This window comes from Rhinolophus hipposideros, assembly GCF_964194185.1.
Source record: "Rhinolophus hipposideros genome assembly, chromosome: 9".
Classification (NCBI taxonomy): Eukaryota; Metazoa; Chordata; class Mammalia; order Chiroptera; family Rhinolophidae; genus Rhinolophus; species Rhinolophus hipposideros.
Window position 1 is genome coordinate 34,357,256 of NC_138055.1, and position 19,617 is coordinate 34,376,872.

The 19,617-nt window shown below is 34.1% G+C and overlaps 1 protein-coding gene across 1 annotated transcript in view; it reads right to left on the bottom strand.

The window, feature by feature from the left end:
* ST8SIA1 (ST8 alpha-N-acetyl-neuraminide alpha-2,8-sialyltransferase 1) overlaps positions 1-19,617 on the bottom strand; it is a 132,383-nt gene that overhangs the window by 33,368 nt on the left and 79,398 nt on the right. The gene's annotated exons all lie outside the window — the stretch shown is intronic.

The window sequence follows — 19,617 nt, forward strand, 5'->3', positions numbered from 1 at the left end:
GATGAGAAGGGAAGGGAGGGGAGGAGAGGGAAGTACAAAGACCTAGGTTCAAACTAATTCTGCCAGTTAATATCTGATCCAAGGAAATCACGTTTCTTGTCTGCCACAAACGTTTTCACTGAAAATCAGGATAATGCTAATACCTGCATTACTTATCTCCCCATGTGTCAGTACCTAAAAGGTTATGTAATGCTTCGTGTTTTCTTTCTTTTATGTGTCACTCTTCCTCCAAACATTCATTCTTTTGTTATCTAGCTATTCATTTTTATTTCCGAGTTATTGGCAGGTATCAAATCTACTAATACAGAAGAAAAAGAACGCTGCCAATAGAACTATGACTCAATGTTTTTACAATAGCACTACGGAGAGTCCTGCACTCACTTCTTGCTTTGACATTTCTGTCATCCATTCGAAGGAACTGAGAGATTTTTCCTGCTTTCACTTGCATTGTTTGGCATGGGAATACAGAGACAATCATTTTACACACATTTTATTAACTACTTCTAATACAGCTTCATCTACTTGTGGGTATTTAGTTCCTTTTTAATTTTGCTGCCTTACAAGAAAACAAAGAATTGCGTCCATCATGTCTCTGGAATAATAATTTGCTTATAAATCAAATTGGCACCCCGTTGCTCTGCTTCCATGTCTTTCATTATACACAACAGCTCTTCTATCTTTTCAGAGATATTTTAAATGCCAAACTCAATATGTGCAGTACCAATGATGCACAAACCTCAGTTGAGATAACAGCACAAAAGCAGCCATGGCCAAGGTCGTCTGTGCTCTGGCAGTGCCAATTATGCCTCAGCTTCGACCTGGTCAACAGAGGCTATAAAAGGCAGTTCAGTCTCATAGATGTTAACACATGAAAAACTGTACATCTCATATTCAATAAAATACACATTTTTTGTCTTGTGAGCATCCCTTCCTTTGCCTTTCCCTTCATGAGTACTTGCAATTGTATTTATCAAATATGCTATCTGTCCCACAAGTTTATATTCTTCCCTTGTCAAAATTGCCATCACTACTCCGATTGTTGTTGTGTTGGTGTGGTCATGTATGCAGGCTTGTGTCATACAGAGATCCAGATGAAAGCTAATAGTGGAAACTTAAAATGCATATCATGATCTATAGATCAAATCAAACACTAAAGCTCTGATGTTAAAAATCTTTCTATGAAACAGATTAAGCAATTTAGTAATAGAAACTTATAGAGATATTTTCTTATAATTCAAGTCGGAAAGCAAACATTTTCAATAAGAATATATAACCGATTACTGTAACCCTCAGATAGTCAAATATAATTACAATTAAAAATTCCTAAAACTATATTTACTCCACTTGGTTCATATTCTCCAGTAAAATCACTTAACAATAATGTAATTTTCATGGAGACTATAGAAATATTCATATACATACTATTTATTACTATCGTATCCTTTTTTATGAGGACAATTAGGGAAGTTCATTAATTGCTGAACAATTTGAAATCACTGAATACATAATGAACTCCATGACATGGGAGAGTTCACAGACGGACCCCTACCATCGCGCCCAAAGAAGCTCTTAGCACAGAAGGAGTTTGGTGAGATCATTAGCCAGTTTCCGACTTTACTTTCAAGGTTTTCTCCCACAGTTAAGCTGGGTCACAAATGCCTTGGCTGTAACAAAATCTCTTTGTGAGTCAAGAGGCTGTTGTCTACATTTCAAAAGGGGCATGTAATCGGTACAAATGTAGCACTTCCCAGGAATTCAATGTCAACCATCTTTGGAGAGTTCCATTTTCAAGGCCCTCTTAGCCCCCTAAGTGTTGTTGTATTCAGAATACAAACCATGTTGATCCCAGATGAAAAAGTCCCTTCACCATTTACACACACACACACACACACACACACACACACACACACACACACACACGAATTCAACAGATATCATATACAGAAAATGCAGAGAATATTAGAAATTTGAAAAGTAAGAAATGTGAGAGGGAGGTCAAGGAGAAATAATCTCAGGACACAGTTTCTGAAAAACAATTTACAATTGATTTTAGACATTTCAATGCTTTTCTAACCAACCTGCCTAAAGTTCCCAAAGATTTCTCTCCTGGTTCTTCACTGCCTCTCCCTTTTCTACCCTCCTCTTTTTGTTATCTCCTCTTTTGGTCTCATGCCAACAGTTCTATACTCTTCTGTTACTCAGGTCCAACTTTGAAACATCAGGCCTTTGCGTCTCTCCCTGACCCCCAGAAGTTAGCAAGAAATAATTCCATATACAGACAATACACTCTCTAAAAGAATTCTGGTGGCCACTGTTAACAAATTTTTCCTTATCATGTTACATGCAGGGAGAAGTGAAGTAACTTATCTTAGATCACACAGCAAATACTGTCCTACTGGTTTCCAGAAATACTTCCACAGATTTGTCCTTCCACTTAAAACTGAAACTCACTGACATTCTACTAGTCAGGAAAAATATACAACTGAAGTAAACATTAAAAAGAAGTCTGAGGAGGGATCATTCAGGGAAAGTGGGTACAAATTATTGCTCTGGTGGTCTGAATATGCTGCATGTCAATATAAACGTTAGGATTCTGTGTAAAGAATCTTAATCCTTGCTGAGTCCACCCCCTAATGTTTTCTCACTGGGGTGCAACCCGCTCGCAATGAACCTGCATGAACATGCCGTGAGAATTTAGTTTAGTCCAATATAAATAATTACGCCTTTAGAGAACCATTTGATCTGACCACTGTTTAATGTTGAGGACTAGAAGGTCACAGGGGGGAAGAAAAAGGAAGGAAATAAATGGACATTGAGGTAATAACTACTCTGTGTCAGGAGTTGGGTTCTTGGTGTTATGCTCACTTCCACTCTTGCCAGGACAATGTTACTAGAAAGGTGCAGAGAAGTTTTGACTTTCTGAATTCAGTACATAAAATGTGGGGTCCAAGCTAATCTCACTGAGATCTGGAGGGGCAGGAACACACACAGACAAAATTACATTCATAATTCCTGCCACTCTAACTCACAGGGCCGCGGTAGTAACAAAATGAGTTATTATTAGGAAAAAATGTAAAATAACAAGGCTTGTTTTTTAAATAATTTATCCTATTATAAAATTGTGCAACAAATTTGGAAACTTTTTTTCCTTAGAAATTTTCTATGCATATTTTATATATTTGAAGTATACACTTTTATATACTTATTTTTTCACTTATTATAATATGCATTTTACCATTTATTAAAATTATTCATGAACATTTTTCCAAAATATCATTGCATATTCCATCAATACAGACATAAATTACAAACCGTTGATGTATTTTTATATAAAGAGTGTCATTGTTTTAAAATTATCCATAATATGATATGTATATTTGTATACACTAGGGTTTTTTTTTCACTTTGTTTTTAGGAAGGATTTGTAAAAACATAATAGAAAGTCTGTTTTTAAATAATTTTCATTTACAACTTTTCAAAGAGTCAACTTTAGTTTTTTGGATCTCCTCTGCAGTATTTCTGTTTTTAGGTTATTCTTTTCTGGATTTTTGCTGCTGTTACCGTGTTACCTGAAAATAGGACCTAGCCACACCATCAACTCTAACGTGTCTTTTGGAGCAAACATTAATATGACCTGGTATTTATTATATTATATTATATTATATTATATACACAGTCTTATATTAATTTTTGCTCCAAAAGAGGCATTAGAACTGACAGTCCAGCTAGGTCTTATTTTTGGGGAAACACGGAATTGTTCCTTCTCTTAACTATATGGAGATCCTGGGACTTTAAGGTAATACTGTCATGGAATAAGTCTTGGGGTTTTTCAGGGAGGGGCTAAATTTGTTTTGAATGTGTGAGGAATATGAATTGCTTAGCCTAAGGGCAGGCTGTGGCAGATTATGTTTTCCAAAGATAACCACAACATCATCTTCTACCACACTCTTCTAACAATGTGACTTGATACTCTTTCTAACAAGAGGTAGATCTTCCCTCCTTGAACCTGGGTGGGCCATTGTGATTGCTTGGAGCAATAGAGCCTGATGGAGCTGAAGCTAAGTCACTTCCAGTGTGAGGTTATGAAAATGCCAAGCACTTCCACTTTGTTCTCTTTGGACACTAGCTTCAGGGGAAGTCAGCTACCATGTAAACAGAAAGTTGTTTGCTGAGGCTGTCATGTTTTAAGGAAGCCCAAACTAGTCCATAAGGAGAAACAACATGGAGAGCCCTGAGACTACATAGAGAAAGAAAGATGCTTGGCCAGTTCCAGCTGTTCCAACCCTGTGCTGTTCCAACTCCAGCCACCAGGTGAGAGGTCATGGGTCAGATCTGCTCAGCTTAGTCTTTCCTAAATTCCTGACCCACAGAAACTGTGAAAGATATTAAAATTATTATTGTTGTTAAGCCACAAAGAGTGATTTGTTATTGAGCAATAAATAACTGAAACAAGAGCTTTACAACACTTCAACTCCAATTTCCCCTTCCCAATTTATGGGATGTTATTTTCCAGTATTTCAGTTGTGCCTTTTATTTTGACACTACACAAATCATATGTAAAGATAAACATTTATTGTTTTATTCAGATGAGGTTTGTTTAGATTTATTTATAAGCTTACTGATTTCTTTGAATCTCAGATTTTCCTCCTGAAGTAACATTCTTTTTTCCTGAGATTCATTCTTTACACTTTTTTTCAATGAAGATCTATTGTAGTAAATAATCTCTGTTTTTCAAAAAATGTTTTTTATTTTGAAAAATAATTTTCTGAGTACACATTTCTGTGTTGAGAGTTTCTTCTCTCAACACTTTGAAAATATCTTTCCACTGTTTTCTGACTTCCAATTTTACTATTGGAAGAAGTCTGCTTTTAGTCTAATTATCATTCTTTTGCAACTGATGTGTGTTTTTTCTCTGGATGCTTTTACCTTTAGTTCAGTTTTACTAAAATGGTCTAGGTTTGCATTTTTACAAAGTTAATTTGTTATGTTTGATACTTTGTGTTTCCTATATTTATGAATTACATTATTTTTTTAATCTGAAAAAGTCTCAACCTTTACCTCTATTTTACAATTCCACAATTCCACTTTAATGTAGTCCTTCTCATTCTATCCTGTTTCTTTGTCTTGTCTTCATATTTTCTATATTCTCCTATGTGGAAAATTATTTACTCTATCTTCCAGTTCACCAATTCTCTCTTTAGTTATGTCTAAAATGGTGTGTGCTTATTTCAAGAATTATATTTTTCATTTCTGAAAGTACTATTTGGCTCTTTTACAAGGCTACCTCGTTAATTTTTATATTCTCTTATTGACTTCTTCTTACTTATTTTGTTCTATAAAGACTTCACACTTAGTCATATACTGCATCTAACAATTCCAATATATTTTCACGCATTGATATGTGTAATTTTTGTTTTTTGTGTCTGAGGACTCTCAGTCTTGATGGTTTGTGTAAATTTCAGTGTATGCTTATGAGCTTACATTTGTTTGAAAGTGATATATGAAAATTTTGAGAGCTTTCCTCTAGACAAAATTTGTGTTTGCTTCTATTGGAAGCCAGGGCTGCTAATGACCTGTGACCACATTAAGTCCTTATCATGGTTTAATATGGGGCACACATTAACACAGCAAGTCCAGGGCTTGGTCTCCTGTTCTCAGCTTTGATATCTTAATTTTAGTTTCAGTGCTTGGTATAGTTTTAGGTCCATGATGTGTGTGTCTGTGTGTGTGTGTGTGAGTGTGTGTGTGTGTGTGTGTGTGTTTCTGTTTGTTTAGGGAATAAGTATGTAGGTACCCTTGGAGATTCCCTAAATTTAATGAGCCCATTAATGCATTTAAAAATATGATTTCTCCAAGAACAAAATGTATTCCAAAAGGAGAGTCCTCCTGAGTACCTATTCTATATATCACCCAGAGTAGCTTTTACTGGACAGAGCTACATTATTTCATTTATATCCTTCAATAACTATCAAGGTAAATAATTTTATTCTCAATTGATAGGTGGGAGGTTAAGTAACTAATGTCACATAGCTAGTAAGTAGAAGCACTTACTAGCACTAGCACTGGAATTTGAACACAAATCTGTTTAAAGCCAAAAACTGTTCTTCACCACTATGTAATACTACACTTCAGACACAAAATCTGTACAGATCTACACCCTTTGGAGACATCTCTTCTCTATCTTCTACTTGCTCTGTCTAGTTCCACTTTTAGCATCTGCTTTCCAATTCCCTTATACGATGACAGATGTTAGACAGAATAGTTATCAATGACTGCCAAGCCTTGATGCAAACACTGATAGGCTGTTCTGAGTTTGGAGAAGAAAGAGAGTCAACCCACAAAATAGATATGGAAGTTTTAGGAACATGAGTCATACATAATTTTAAAAAGAAACTTCTATAATCTGTGGACCAAAGTTATTTTCCTCAACACTCAAATTATTTTTTTAAAGTATACAAATAAAATAAACAATTGTTCTCCCTACTAATGTCTCCAAACTCCCAATTGCCTTCAGTAAAATTAGAGGCAATAACCATCGGATAAAGTCTCTTCCATTTGTATGGGAAAGACTATCCAAACTCTACTTGATATTAGGAACTTCAATATAATGTCGGAGCCTCATATCAAGTCCCCCCAGTGAATTAAAAGTTACACATGTACAAATTTTAAAAGATTAACTCCACCACGATTTATACTCCATTTATTCTAAGCTTTTTTGGTTCCTAATTCATGTCAACTTAAAAAAAAAAAGGGGGTAACCAAGTTTTCTCAGCTACACATCCTACTAATACTTCTTTGAAATACCTGTTACTAAAACATTCACCTCCTCAGCTTAAGATCATAAAAGCATTATGACTGACACCAAAAAAAGACATTAAATTTCCTTGTATAAGTTAATTTAAACCAGAAACTCAATTTGGAGGAGACTTTTAAATATATTTATTTACTTATTCATTCATTCCATTCACATATACTGTGCATGTCCTGTATGCCAAACAACTTGCTGGGGTCTTGCGAGCACAGAAAAAAGATTCTTGACAGCAAGCAGCTCACACTTATACTATTGTCTCTAATATGCTTACATGAAACACACACGTTCAGAATCCTGCTGTTCTTTTAGTGGCTGCAAATAACAATCGTTCCTAAGTTGGAGCCTCAACATTTAAAAATGAATTCTTAATGTCATAATAGGACAAACAATTAAGTTCCAATTTTTATCTTTTAACAATCGTTTGCTCAAATATATAATGAACTCCTATTATGGGCCAAATGGCTAATTGCATTTTCAGCTTTACTGCAAAATTGAGAAACAAGCTTTGAGTACTCTAATCTCAACTTTTACATCATGCTACCGTATGACTCAGTCTGAGCCAGTGGATTTTAAACCTTTTGTGAGTAATGGAACAATCTGATTAAAAATACATACATGTACATCCGTGAAAATTCTGTATACATTTCAGAAAGGGTTCAGGGAAGCCCTAAAGCCCTTCCACAGACCCTAAAACCATGGGAATGTCTGCCGACTACGAGCAATTTCAGGGTATGAGTTGTGTCTCATTTAACTTTGTATCCACTATCCCAGAGCAGATTTCAAAAAGTATTTGCTAATTCCACAGGTGTTTTTACTTTACAATGTAACCACCCCACTAATTCTAGGAGTCATCTGTGCCTGTGAAAATTTATCACAATACTACTGCTATACTCCTCTCCCCTTTTCACCCATCCACCCACCCTCTCCCTTCTGTAATCATTCTTTTAGTTTCTGTTTCTATGAGTCAGTCCTGAAACTAATATAACCAATATAAGATTGTGTACCAATAATATTTATATGCTTTAAAAAAGAGAGAGAAAAAAATTACTTGCTGAATGAGTGCCTCTGCAATTTTGTTCTTGTGAGGCTCCCATTTTCATCTCCCTCTTCCCCCATGAATTTCCAAATCTTCAACTTCCACATATACACTTTTCTAAAACTTATTTGCTTGAGACTAATCTGACAGTCTAAACAACTATCTCTTTTCCAAACTTTCCTTTTATAATTTTGCCTTTTCCTCTTTACAGAAGAAAGGGATAAACCTCTTATTATCCCAAATATTACAATGATGCATTTCCCCAGAGTGTAAAAACCACCAGTCCACTAAGAGAAGAAACACTTCCAAGATACACAGCTCCTGAGGGACTGTCCCCTGAGAAAAAGCAAAAAGATCTTTATAAGAAATAGAAAAAGGTTGTACCTTATTTTATTCAGGGGGCAAACTCTTGGCAATTCCCACTCCTTATTTATTTAATAATTAGAATTCAGAAGTAAGATGACTGTATGGAGTTACATTTTAACACTTACTGGAATTAAAAGGTAGCCTTTTCTGGACAGAAAGTTAACTCAGTGAATTAATTTGACAAAGAACACTGACTCTGCTATGAGGACATGTAACACCAGAAGAGCTAAATCTGTAAATTTTGAAATTTTGACACTATATATTCAAAGCACATGCACAATATATAATGTACCAAAAATACATACTTGGCAACAATTTAGCTTCATGTCAAAAAAATGGATAATTTTAAAATGATCAAGGAAATGATGGATCTAAAATATTCTTTTAAAGGGTATTTGAACAAAAATGTTTTTTGGGTTTTTTTATTAGTTTCAGGTGTACAAGACAAGGTAATACTTAGACGTTCATCATTTATATCCCTCACACTGTGAACCCCCCTCCCCCCAACCACTATCCCTCCAACCTCGCACCGAGCCATCACATTATATATATAAAATTATAGTTGGCATTCATTATTGTTTAGCTTCTGGTGTACAATGCCATGATCAGGTATCTACAGCATCCCTGAGGTGGTCTCCCAAATGGGACACGTGTCCATCGGATACCCTACAAAATCTTTACAACATTATTGATTACATTCCCCAAATTAATTTTCAAAAACCCTGAGGCTCTCTTGTGGTTACCAGCTGCTTCCTAATCCCTTCACTTTCCCCCTTATCCTCAACCCCCGCCCATCTAACAACTTTCAGTTTTTCCTCTTTGTCCCCAAAACTGTTTCTGATTAGTTCATTCACTTATTCTTTTCTTTAGATTCCGCATATAAGTGAGATCAAAACTCCAATTCAAAAATCTGTATGCACTCCTATGTTTATTGCAGCACTTTACACAATAGCCAAGACATGGAAACAACCGAAATGCCCATCGGTAGATGACTGGATTAAGAAACTGTGGTACATTTATACAATGGAGTATTACGCAGCCATAAAGAAGAAAGAAATCTTACCATTTGCAACAACATGGATGGATCTAGAGAACATTATGTTAAGTGAAATAAGTCAGAAAGAGAAAGAAAAATGTTTGAGAACCAATAGGTTAGAGCCAGTGTGTTGATAAAGGGTAACCCAACAAAAGGATCCACCTACAAAACCCAGCAAAGAAAGGAAGAGGATATGGCAATTGAGTATCCAACAGACTCTGCTGCCACATTAGAATAACCTCTCTTCTCCCAGCCCATAAAAACGCAAGCAGAAGATGAATGTGACTACAGACCTGTGTCTCACACATCCCAACTAATCTTTTTGCTGTAGGTGTTGTCAAGAGGAATGTACTTTATACCCACTGAACAACAATTTATTAAGAGGGTAGATCTCATGTTAAATGTTCTTATCACACAGACACAAAAACAAGGAAACTTGGAGGGAAGGATGTTTAGTACCTTAATTGTGGTGCCAATATCATAGATGTATGCATGTGCCTGAACTCATCAAATTGTATACATAAAATGTGCAGTTTTTTTGTATATCAGTTATAACTCAATAAAGGCATTTTTTAAAAAGAATGCACTTTAAACAAGATATCCTGACAAAGGCTGTAGCAATTTCTGTAAATACATCAATAAAGATTATGTTCTCTAACCTTACTTTTGCTACCATAATCACGTGTGAGATTCATATATATTTTTCTCAAACTTGTTTTATCTTGATACTGATATTTTCTAAGAGAAATTTATAGTGAAAACTCATACTGCTTATAATTCTCAATGGAATATTTTTTTACAAAAATCAAAGCTTTGAAGGGACAGCTATGAAAATCAGTGGTACTTAGCATTTCCACTGCATAGCTTTGCCCAACGAATTTAATTTTTAGTCACATGAAAATGCAAGACACAGCCAACATCTTGGGTTTGCACAGCTTTAAGAGAAGAGTACAAGGTGCAAATAAAAACTTCCTGAATCCAACACCCTCCCCTGAGAAGGACCAGTTACTGTTCTTCATAGTTTTACTTGCTATATATGTGGCAAACTATACTGGTAATTAGTTTTATTTTTACCTTTATATGGAATTCTACTGTATTTTTTTATAATTCACTTCTTTTTCTCAACATTAGGTTTGCAAAGTTCATCCATTTTATTGTGAGTAGTTATAGTTCGTTGCTGTAAAGCTTTTGATTATGTGAACATAATTCCAATTTATTCAACCTCCTACTGATGCACAATCAACTATTTTAGTTTTTAGCTACTATAAACAATTAGACATTTCTCATTGCTGTTTTTCTCTAGGGTATAGTCCTAGGAATAGAACTGCCAAGGCCTGAGGTATGTATACCTCTACTAGATAATGTCAAAATGCATTCCAAAGTGGTGGTATTAATAGCTATATTCACTCCAAGCAGCATACATAATGCTTTCTGTTGCTCTACATCCTCACGAAGAGTTGGAATAATTTCTGCCAACATTATGGATATGTAATGAAATCTCATTAAGATTTTTATTTGTGTTTTTCTGATTACTAATGAGATAGAGCATATATTCATTCATTTATTGGCTATTTGGACTTGTGCTTTGAAGTCTGCTTCAACTCTGACTTATTTCCCTATTGGGATTTCTATTTTTCACATTAATTAATTTATTTCTAAGTTAAATATGAAAGAATCATTCATATATTCTGAATATAAGTCCTTTGTCAGTTGTCCTCTTCTATAACGTGGGTGTATTTGCTCTACTTTTACCATGTCTTTTTATGAATAAAATTCCTAATTTTAATAAATCAAACTTATCAGTCTTTCCCCTTATAATTAGTGCTATTTATTTAAAAAATCACCAGGCCTATGTTGTTTTCTGTACATTTTCTTGTTTTGCTTTTCAAATGTAGATCTTAACCACCTAGAAATTATGTTTAGTGTAAGGTATGAGATAGAGATTTACCTTCATTTTTTCCCATATAAGCACAATACTCTCTCAATATCGTTTTAAAAAGTTTGTCCTTTTATCACTAATCTACAATATCACCTGTCATATATTAAGGATATATATATATATTTGGATCTGATTGAGGGACGTTATTGTTTAATTGGTCAGTTTGTTTATTCCTGCACCAATAACACATTGCTTTAATTATAACAGCTTTATAAGTATTAATATCTGGTAAGGCAACTCCTCCAAACATTTTTTTCTTCAAGAGCTTCTTTGATATTCCTGGCTCTTTGCATTTTCACATAAATTTTAGAATCAACTTGTCAAATTCTACACATATTTCACTATTGGAGTTGTTATTGGGATTTCAATGAACCAATAAATCAATTTGGGTAGAACTGATGCCTTTACTAAGTCTTTCAGTTATGGACATGATATATCAGTAAATTTAGTCAGGTTGTCTGAAATGTCTCAATAAAATTCCAAAATTTTTCTATAGAGGGCTTGCTTTTTTGTTTGTTATATGCCATATTATTTAATGCTATTGTAAATGGTATATTTTTTTCCTTATTTCACAAAATGGAATGGTTCTATACGTTTGATAGTACCCCAAAATCTTGTTACACTGAATACATTTTTAAGTGGAAAAACTTTCACTCACTTTTCCAAAATAATTTACCACTTGTGAAAACTCAATTGTCTCCTTGTGCAATGCAAGGGTCACCTGGAAAGATCAGGTGGTGTGATGACTACTGGTTAAGAGCAGGAGCTTTGGATTGAGACATGTCTCGGTAAAGTCCCAGAATAATTACCAGCAACTGTGAGTATGAGCAGGTGACTAAACTTACCATATCACATCTTCTTTTTCTGTAAATACACAAATTAAAATACTTTCTACCTATTAGGATTGTTTCAAGAACTTAATGAGGCAATGCATATAAACAGCACATAACTTGGCATATAGAAATGTTGACTAAATATTGACCAATATTAATCATCACGATTCTTGCTTTCCTTGTATTAATTCTTTACATTAAACTTAACTCTTAACCAACAGGTTTACTTTTCCTCATAAATAGTCATTTAATTTTTTACCCTTTCTTTTCTCCTGTAGTTTTTACAATTTTTCTCAAAAATACCATCTCAGTCTCTCTATATCTCATCTTACTGTAACTCTTGCTTCAACTATTCTTTTTCAACTTCCTTTTAAAATCTTACCAGCTACTCTACATATTGAGACAGAAAAACAGAATCCTTTGCACTTGAGTGTCTCATTTCCTCACATTAACATTTATTCCTTATTAAAAGTTTTTATTCCCAACTCAAAATAATAGTTAATGTATTACACTATGGTTATGCAAGATATTACCATTGGGGGAAACAGGATTAAGAGTACATAGGAACTTCCCATACTTTTTCGGCAACTTCTTGTGAATCTGTAATTATTTAAAAATAAGACTTTTTTTAATTAAATAATCAAAAACAGATATTTCTGTAAGTTCTGTTTCCTCTTTGTTCATTCTCTTGAACCTGAGATAAACTCATCCCAAATATAAAAACTGTACATTTTTAGGATTCCCAGAACCCTAACCCACTTAATTCAATTAAAGAAATATCATCATCATTGGTGATTTTCTGCCATCTTCTGATCAGACACCCTGAAAAATACATACATACATGCATACATAAATATATACAACAATTGAGTGAGTCAATAACTAAACTATAAGAAAGTGCAGTTTTGTTTTCAAATTCTATATCAGCTACATAAACAAACCACACTAAATATTATGTATCAAGCTAATCTCTGCTCATTCATTTAATTTACTCACAAATTTGGCATTTTTAGTTTGTCGTGACATTTTAAAAACTAGCTGTTTATTATGAAAGTTATATACCTATATTCACTGATACCAGTCATCACACACAAATAAACAGAAAACTAAAATTCAAATTTTGAAAAAGTCAAATCATATATGCAGCATTAAATTCAAAAAATAAAGGAAATAACCTGGAATATAGAAAAAAAAACACAAAACTTTTAAGTCCATTAAGTCTTGATGAAATTTTAAAAAACATCACATCCATGAAAAGAATGTATTGTTTTGAAAATGAAATAATTAATATGAAGAAGGAATAAAGACCTTTCCAGATATACAGAAGCTGAAGGAATTTGCTAATACATGACCTGAACTACAAGAAATACTAAAGGAGGCTATTCGACCACCATCAACAGGGACAATTTGTGGCAACCAAAACATAAAAAGGGGGAGAGTAAAAGCCTGAACCGGAATATGGGAATGGAGAAAGTAAGCGTGCTGAAGAAAATGGAATACTCTAAATATCAAACTTTCTTTCACATAAACTTAAGGGTAACCACTCAAAAAAAAATCCAGAACTGAAATATATACTGTAAGAAAAGAAGAAACAGAAGGAACATCATAGAATACCACCACACAGAAATAATAGACAACAACAAAAAGGCAAAGAAACAATGGAGACACAGCCTTAACAGAAAACTAAAGATAGAATGACAGGAAATCCTCACATATCAATAATCACCCTAAACCTAAATGGACTGAACTCACCAATAAAAAGGTATAGAGTGGATCCAACACAGAGTGGATCCAGCAGATTGGATCCAAAAACTAAACCCAACCATATGCTGTCTCCAAGAGACACATCTCAGCTACAAGGACAAGTGTAGACTCAAAGTGAAAGGGTGGAAATAGACACTCCAAGCAAATGGTACCCAGAGAAAATCAGGTATAGCCATAATGATATCAGATGAAACAGACTTCAGGGTGAAAAAGATAACAAGAGACAAAGATGGACATTTCATAATGGTAAAGGGGAACTATACAACAAGAAGACATAACAGTCATCAATATTTATGCCCCCAATCAGGGAGCACCGAAATATACCAAGCAACTACTAACAGAACTAAAGGGAGAAATTGACCAAAACACAATTATACTAGGGGACTTAAATACATCGTTGACAGCTATGGATAGATCATCCAAACAGAAAATAAATAACGAAATAGCAGCCCTAAATGACACATTAAATGAAATGGACATAATTGACATATATAGAGCATTTCATCCAAAAACATCAGACTACACATTCTTTTCTAGTGTACGTGGAACATTCTCAAGGATAGACCATATATTGGGACATAAAACCAGCCTCAGCTAATTTAAGAAGATTGAAATCATACCAAGCATATGCTCTGATCACAAGGCTTTGAAATTGGATATCAACTGCAAAAAGAAAGCAGGAAAAAACACATGGAGATTAAACAACGTACTTTTAAAGAACGACTGCGTCAAAGAAGAAATTAGAGGAGAGATCAAAAGATACATAGAAACAAATGACAAAGAAAATATATCCTACCTAAATTTCTGGGATGCAGCGAAAGCAGTTTTAAGAGGGAAATTTATATCATTACAGGCCTATCTCAAGAAACAAGAAAAATCCCAAATAAATAACCTCGTTACACCTTAAAGAACTAGAAAAAGAAGAACAAGTGAAACCCAAGGTCAGCAGAAGAAAGGAAATAACAAAAATCAGAGCAGAATTAAATGAAATAGAGAACAAAAAGACAATAAAAAGAAATTAATGTGACCAAGAGCTGGTTCTTTGAAAAGATTAACAAAATTGACAAACCCTTGGCTAGACTCACTATGATAAAAAGAGAGAAAACACTAATTAACAAAATCAGAAATGAAAAAGGGGAAGTTATCACAGACACCACAGAAATATAAAGGATCATGCAAGAATACTACGAAGGACTATATGCCACCAAATTCAATAACCTAGAAGAAATGGACAAGTTCTTAGAAACATATAGCCTTCCAAGGCTGAACCATGAAGAACTAGAAAATCTAAACAGACCGATCACCAGTAACAAAATTGAATCAGTCATCCAAAACCTTCCCAAAAGCAAAAGTCTGGGACCAGATGGCTTCACTAGTGAATTCTACCAAACCTTCAAAGAGGATCTAATACCAATCCTGCTCAAACTCTTCCAAAAAACTGAAGAAGGGACAGTACTCCCTAACTCATTTTATGAGGCCAACATTACCCTGCTACCAAAACCTGGTAAGGACAACACAAAAAAAGAAAACTACAGACCAATATCTCTGATGAATATAGATGCAAAAATCCTAAACAAAATACTAGCAAATCGAATACAACAATGCATTAAAAAGATTATTCATCACGACCAAGTGGGGTTCATCCCCGGGACACAAGGATGGTTCAACATCTGCAAATCCATCAATGTGATGCATCACATAAACAAAATAAAGGACAAAAATCATATGATTATACCAATTGATGCAGAAAATCATTTGACAAGATACAACATCCATTTATGATTAAAACATTTAATAAAATAGGTATAGAAGGAAAACACCTTAACATAATAAAGGCCATACATGACAAACCCTAAGTTAATCTCATAATTAATGGCGAAAAACTGAAGCCCTTTGCTCTACGTTCAGGAACACGACAGGGCTGTCCCCTTTCACCTCTGCTTTTCAACATAGTGTTGGAAGTCCTTGCCAGAGCAATCAGACAAGAGAAAGAAATAAAGGGCATCCAAATTGGGAATGAAGAAGTTAAATTGTCACTCTTTGCAGATGACATGATGCTATACATAGAAAACCCTAAAGACTCTATACCAAAAAGCTATTAGAAACAATCAAGGAATACAGTAAAGTTGCTGACTACAAAATCAACGTACAAAAGTCCATTGCATTCCTATCTACTAACAATGAAATCTCAGAAAAAAAAAATACAGAAAACAATTCTTTTTGCAATTGCAGCAAAAAGAATAAAATACCTAGGAATAAACTTAACCAAGGATGTGAAGGACCTATATGCTGAAAACTATAAGACATTTTTGAAAGAAATTGAAGAAGACACAAAGAAATGGAAAGACATTATGTGCTCATGTATTGGAAGAATCAACATAGTTAAAATGGCCATATTACCTAAAACCATACACAGATTTCATGCAATCCCCATCAAAATCCCAATGGCATTTTTTAAAGAAATAGAACAAAAAATCATCAGATTTATTTGGAACCACAAAAGACCCCAAATAGCCAAAGCAATCTTAAGAAAAAAGAACAATACTGGAGGTATCACACTCCCTGACTTTAGCTTGTACTACAGGGCTACAATAATCAAAACAGCATGGTATTGGCAGGAAAACAGACACATAGACCAATGGAATAGAATTGAGAACCCAGAAATAAAACCACATAAATATGGACAGATAATTTTTGACAAAGAAGCTAAAAACATACAATGGAGGAAAGACCGCCTCTTCAATAAATGGTGCTGGGAGAATTGGAAAGTCACAGGCAAAAGAATGAAACTGGACTGTTATCTGTCACCATGTACCAAAATCAATTCACAATGGATCAAAGACTTAAGCATAAGACCTGACACAATAAACTGCATAGAAGAAAACATAGGTACTAAACTTATGGACCTTGGGTTCAAAGAGCATTTTATGAATTTGACTCCAAAGGCAATGTAAGTAAAAGCTAAAATAAAGGAATGGGACTATATGAAACTTAAAAGCTTCTGCACAACAAAAGAAACCATTGACAAAATAAACAGGCAACCAACTGAACAGGAGAAGATTTTTGCAAACAGTGCCTCCGATAAGGGGCTAATATCCAAAATATACAAGGAACTCATGAAGCTCAACAACAAAACAAACAACCCAATTGAAAAATGGGCAGAGGACCTGAAGAGACATTTCTCCAAAGAGGACATACAAATGGCAAATAGACATATGAAACAATGCTCAACATCACTAATCATCAGAGAAATGCAAATAAAAACCACAATGAGGTATCACCTCACCCCAGTCAGAATGGCTATCATCAACAAGACAAATAGCAACAAGTGTTGGCGAGGCTGTGGAGAAAAAGGAACACTCATACATACACTGTTGGTGGGAATGCAGACTGGTGCAGCCGTTATGGAAGGCAGTGTGGCGGTTTCTCAAAAAATTACGAATAGAATTACCATATGACCCAGAAATCCCTCTCCTGAGTATCTACGAAAAAAATCTGAAAACATTTATACATAAAGACACGTGTGCTCCAATGTTCATTGCAGCTTTGTTTATGGTGGCCAAGACATGGAAACAACCAAAATGTCCTTCGATAGATGAATGGATAAAGAACACATACACAATGGAATACTATTCGGCGGTAAGAAAAGATGATATAAGAACATTTGTGACAACATGGATGGATCTTGAGCGTATAATGCTAAGCGAAATAAGTCAGACAGAAAAAGCAGAGAACCCTATGATTTCACTGATATGTGGTATATAAACCAAAAACAACAAAAGAACAAGACAAACAAATGAGAAACAAAAACTCATAGACACAGACAATAGTTTAGTGGTTACCAGAGGGTAAGGGGGGTGGAGGGTGGGTGATGAGGGTAAGGGGGATCAAATATATGGTGATGGACGGAGAACTGACTCTGGGTGGTGAACACACAATGGGATTTATAGATGATGTAATACAGAATTGTACACCTGAAGTCTATGTAATTTCTCTAACAATTGCCACCCCAATAAATTTAATTGATAAATAAATAAATAAATAAGAAAATGAAACAATTAGACTTACAAAAAATAAAAAGATGATTTTTAGAAACGGAAATGGGAGACTATAAAGCAGAATGCACACAACTGAAATATGATTTAGTGAGCTGAAAGGAGTTATTCTTGGGACACAATATGTACACACGTACATAAGAGAATATGGTACAAGAAAAAAGTTAGAAGTCATAGATAATAGATCTAGAAATCCTAAAATCTACATAATAGGAGAACCAGAGAGAGAGAACAAATACAATGTAGAAGAGGAAATCACCAGACATATAAGAGAGAGGCTGTCTAATCTGTCCAACTTTGGGCACATCAAGAGAAGGCAGTGTTCATCGGAAAAGACAATAATGCTGGGAAAAATAGAAGGGAGCACGAAAAGAGGAAGACCAAATATGAGATGGATTGGATTTATAACAGAAGCCATAGGCTGAATGTACAGGAGCTGAGCAGGGCCGGTGAGGACAGGACATTGTGGATATTACTCAGTCATACAGTCTCCAGAAGTTGGAGCCAACTCAATGAAATGTAACACACATAAAAGAGAGAATGTTCACAGAGATTAAAAAATAATACTAATGACAGCTAATGCTTATATAGTGCTTACAATATACAGACACTGTTCTAAGCATTATGTATAATCAAAATATATAGTGATATATACACACGTATATGCACATACATCCATATACACACATATGTAGTGTAATTACCTACAATAAACCTATTACATAAGTATTATTGTCCCAGCTTTATAGATGAGAAAACTGAAGGAGAAAGTGTTAAATAACTTAGCCAACCTTACACAGCTGGTTAGTGGGCAAATAGGAAATAAAATCCAAATCATCTTTCTTTAGAGTAGAGATTCTTAACCACTAAACCCTCAAGTCTTCCAACTAAAAGAACCTCTCATTAATGTGCTAAACAACATTAATTTAAAAAGACCCACTCTAAGATATATGTTGGTAAACTATCTGAATTTAAATGAAACAAAAAAAATTGTAAAAGCCTTAAATGGAGATGGGACAGAAAGGTTTCCCTCGAACAAAACAGACTTCTAATTGACAACACTGGGTGTAAGAAGATAATGAAAAAACAGTGTCAAAGTTCTGAAGAATATATGAAATATGTGGAAAAAGTTTACCTAATGTTAATTATGGTTATTTGCAATGGTGAGGTTTGAGGTGATTCTTTTTTTTTAGCTTCTTTGTACCATTTTGTTTTAAATTCTTATAATGAACGTATTTTTTTGTTGAAAAACAACAAAATTATTGTTATAAAAATAAATACATTCACATGGACTAAAGTTTTTTGATATGAAAAATTAAACTACAAATGTACTAGAAAAATATAGTATAATGTTTTCTCATTGGAGGGGATATGAATAAGGATCATCCAAAGAAACATTTTTTTTTAAAGAAGCCATAAAGGAAAAGACTAACAATTTCATTGCATAAAAAATGTTAAATTCTAATAGGACATAAGTTAAAAGATATGTAACAGACTAAAATGAAACATTTGTTACATATATAGCAAACAAGTACTTAATATCTATAATACAAAGACTTCCTATAAATCAACAGGTAAGTATTCTTTAAAAAAGAAAAAAAAAAGCACAAAATAAACAAAAAAAAATACAAATAGGCAATTCACAAAAAAAGAAACACTAATAGCCAATACCCACTCAGCCATCTTTGTATTCAGAAAAAACAAACACATATTAAGCAAATAAATAGTATACCATTTTTCACCCAACAAATTGACAAAATTTAAAAGATAAGTAGTA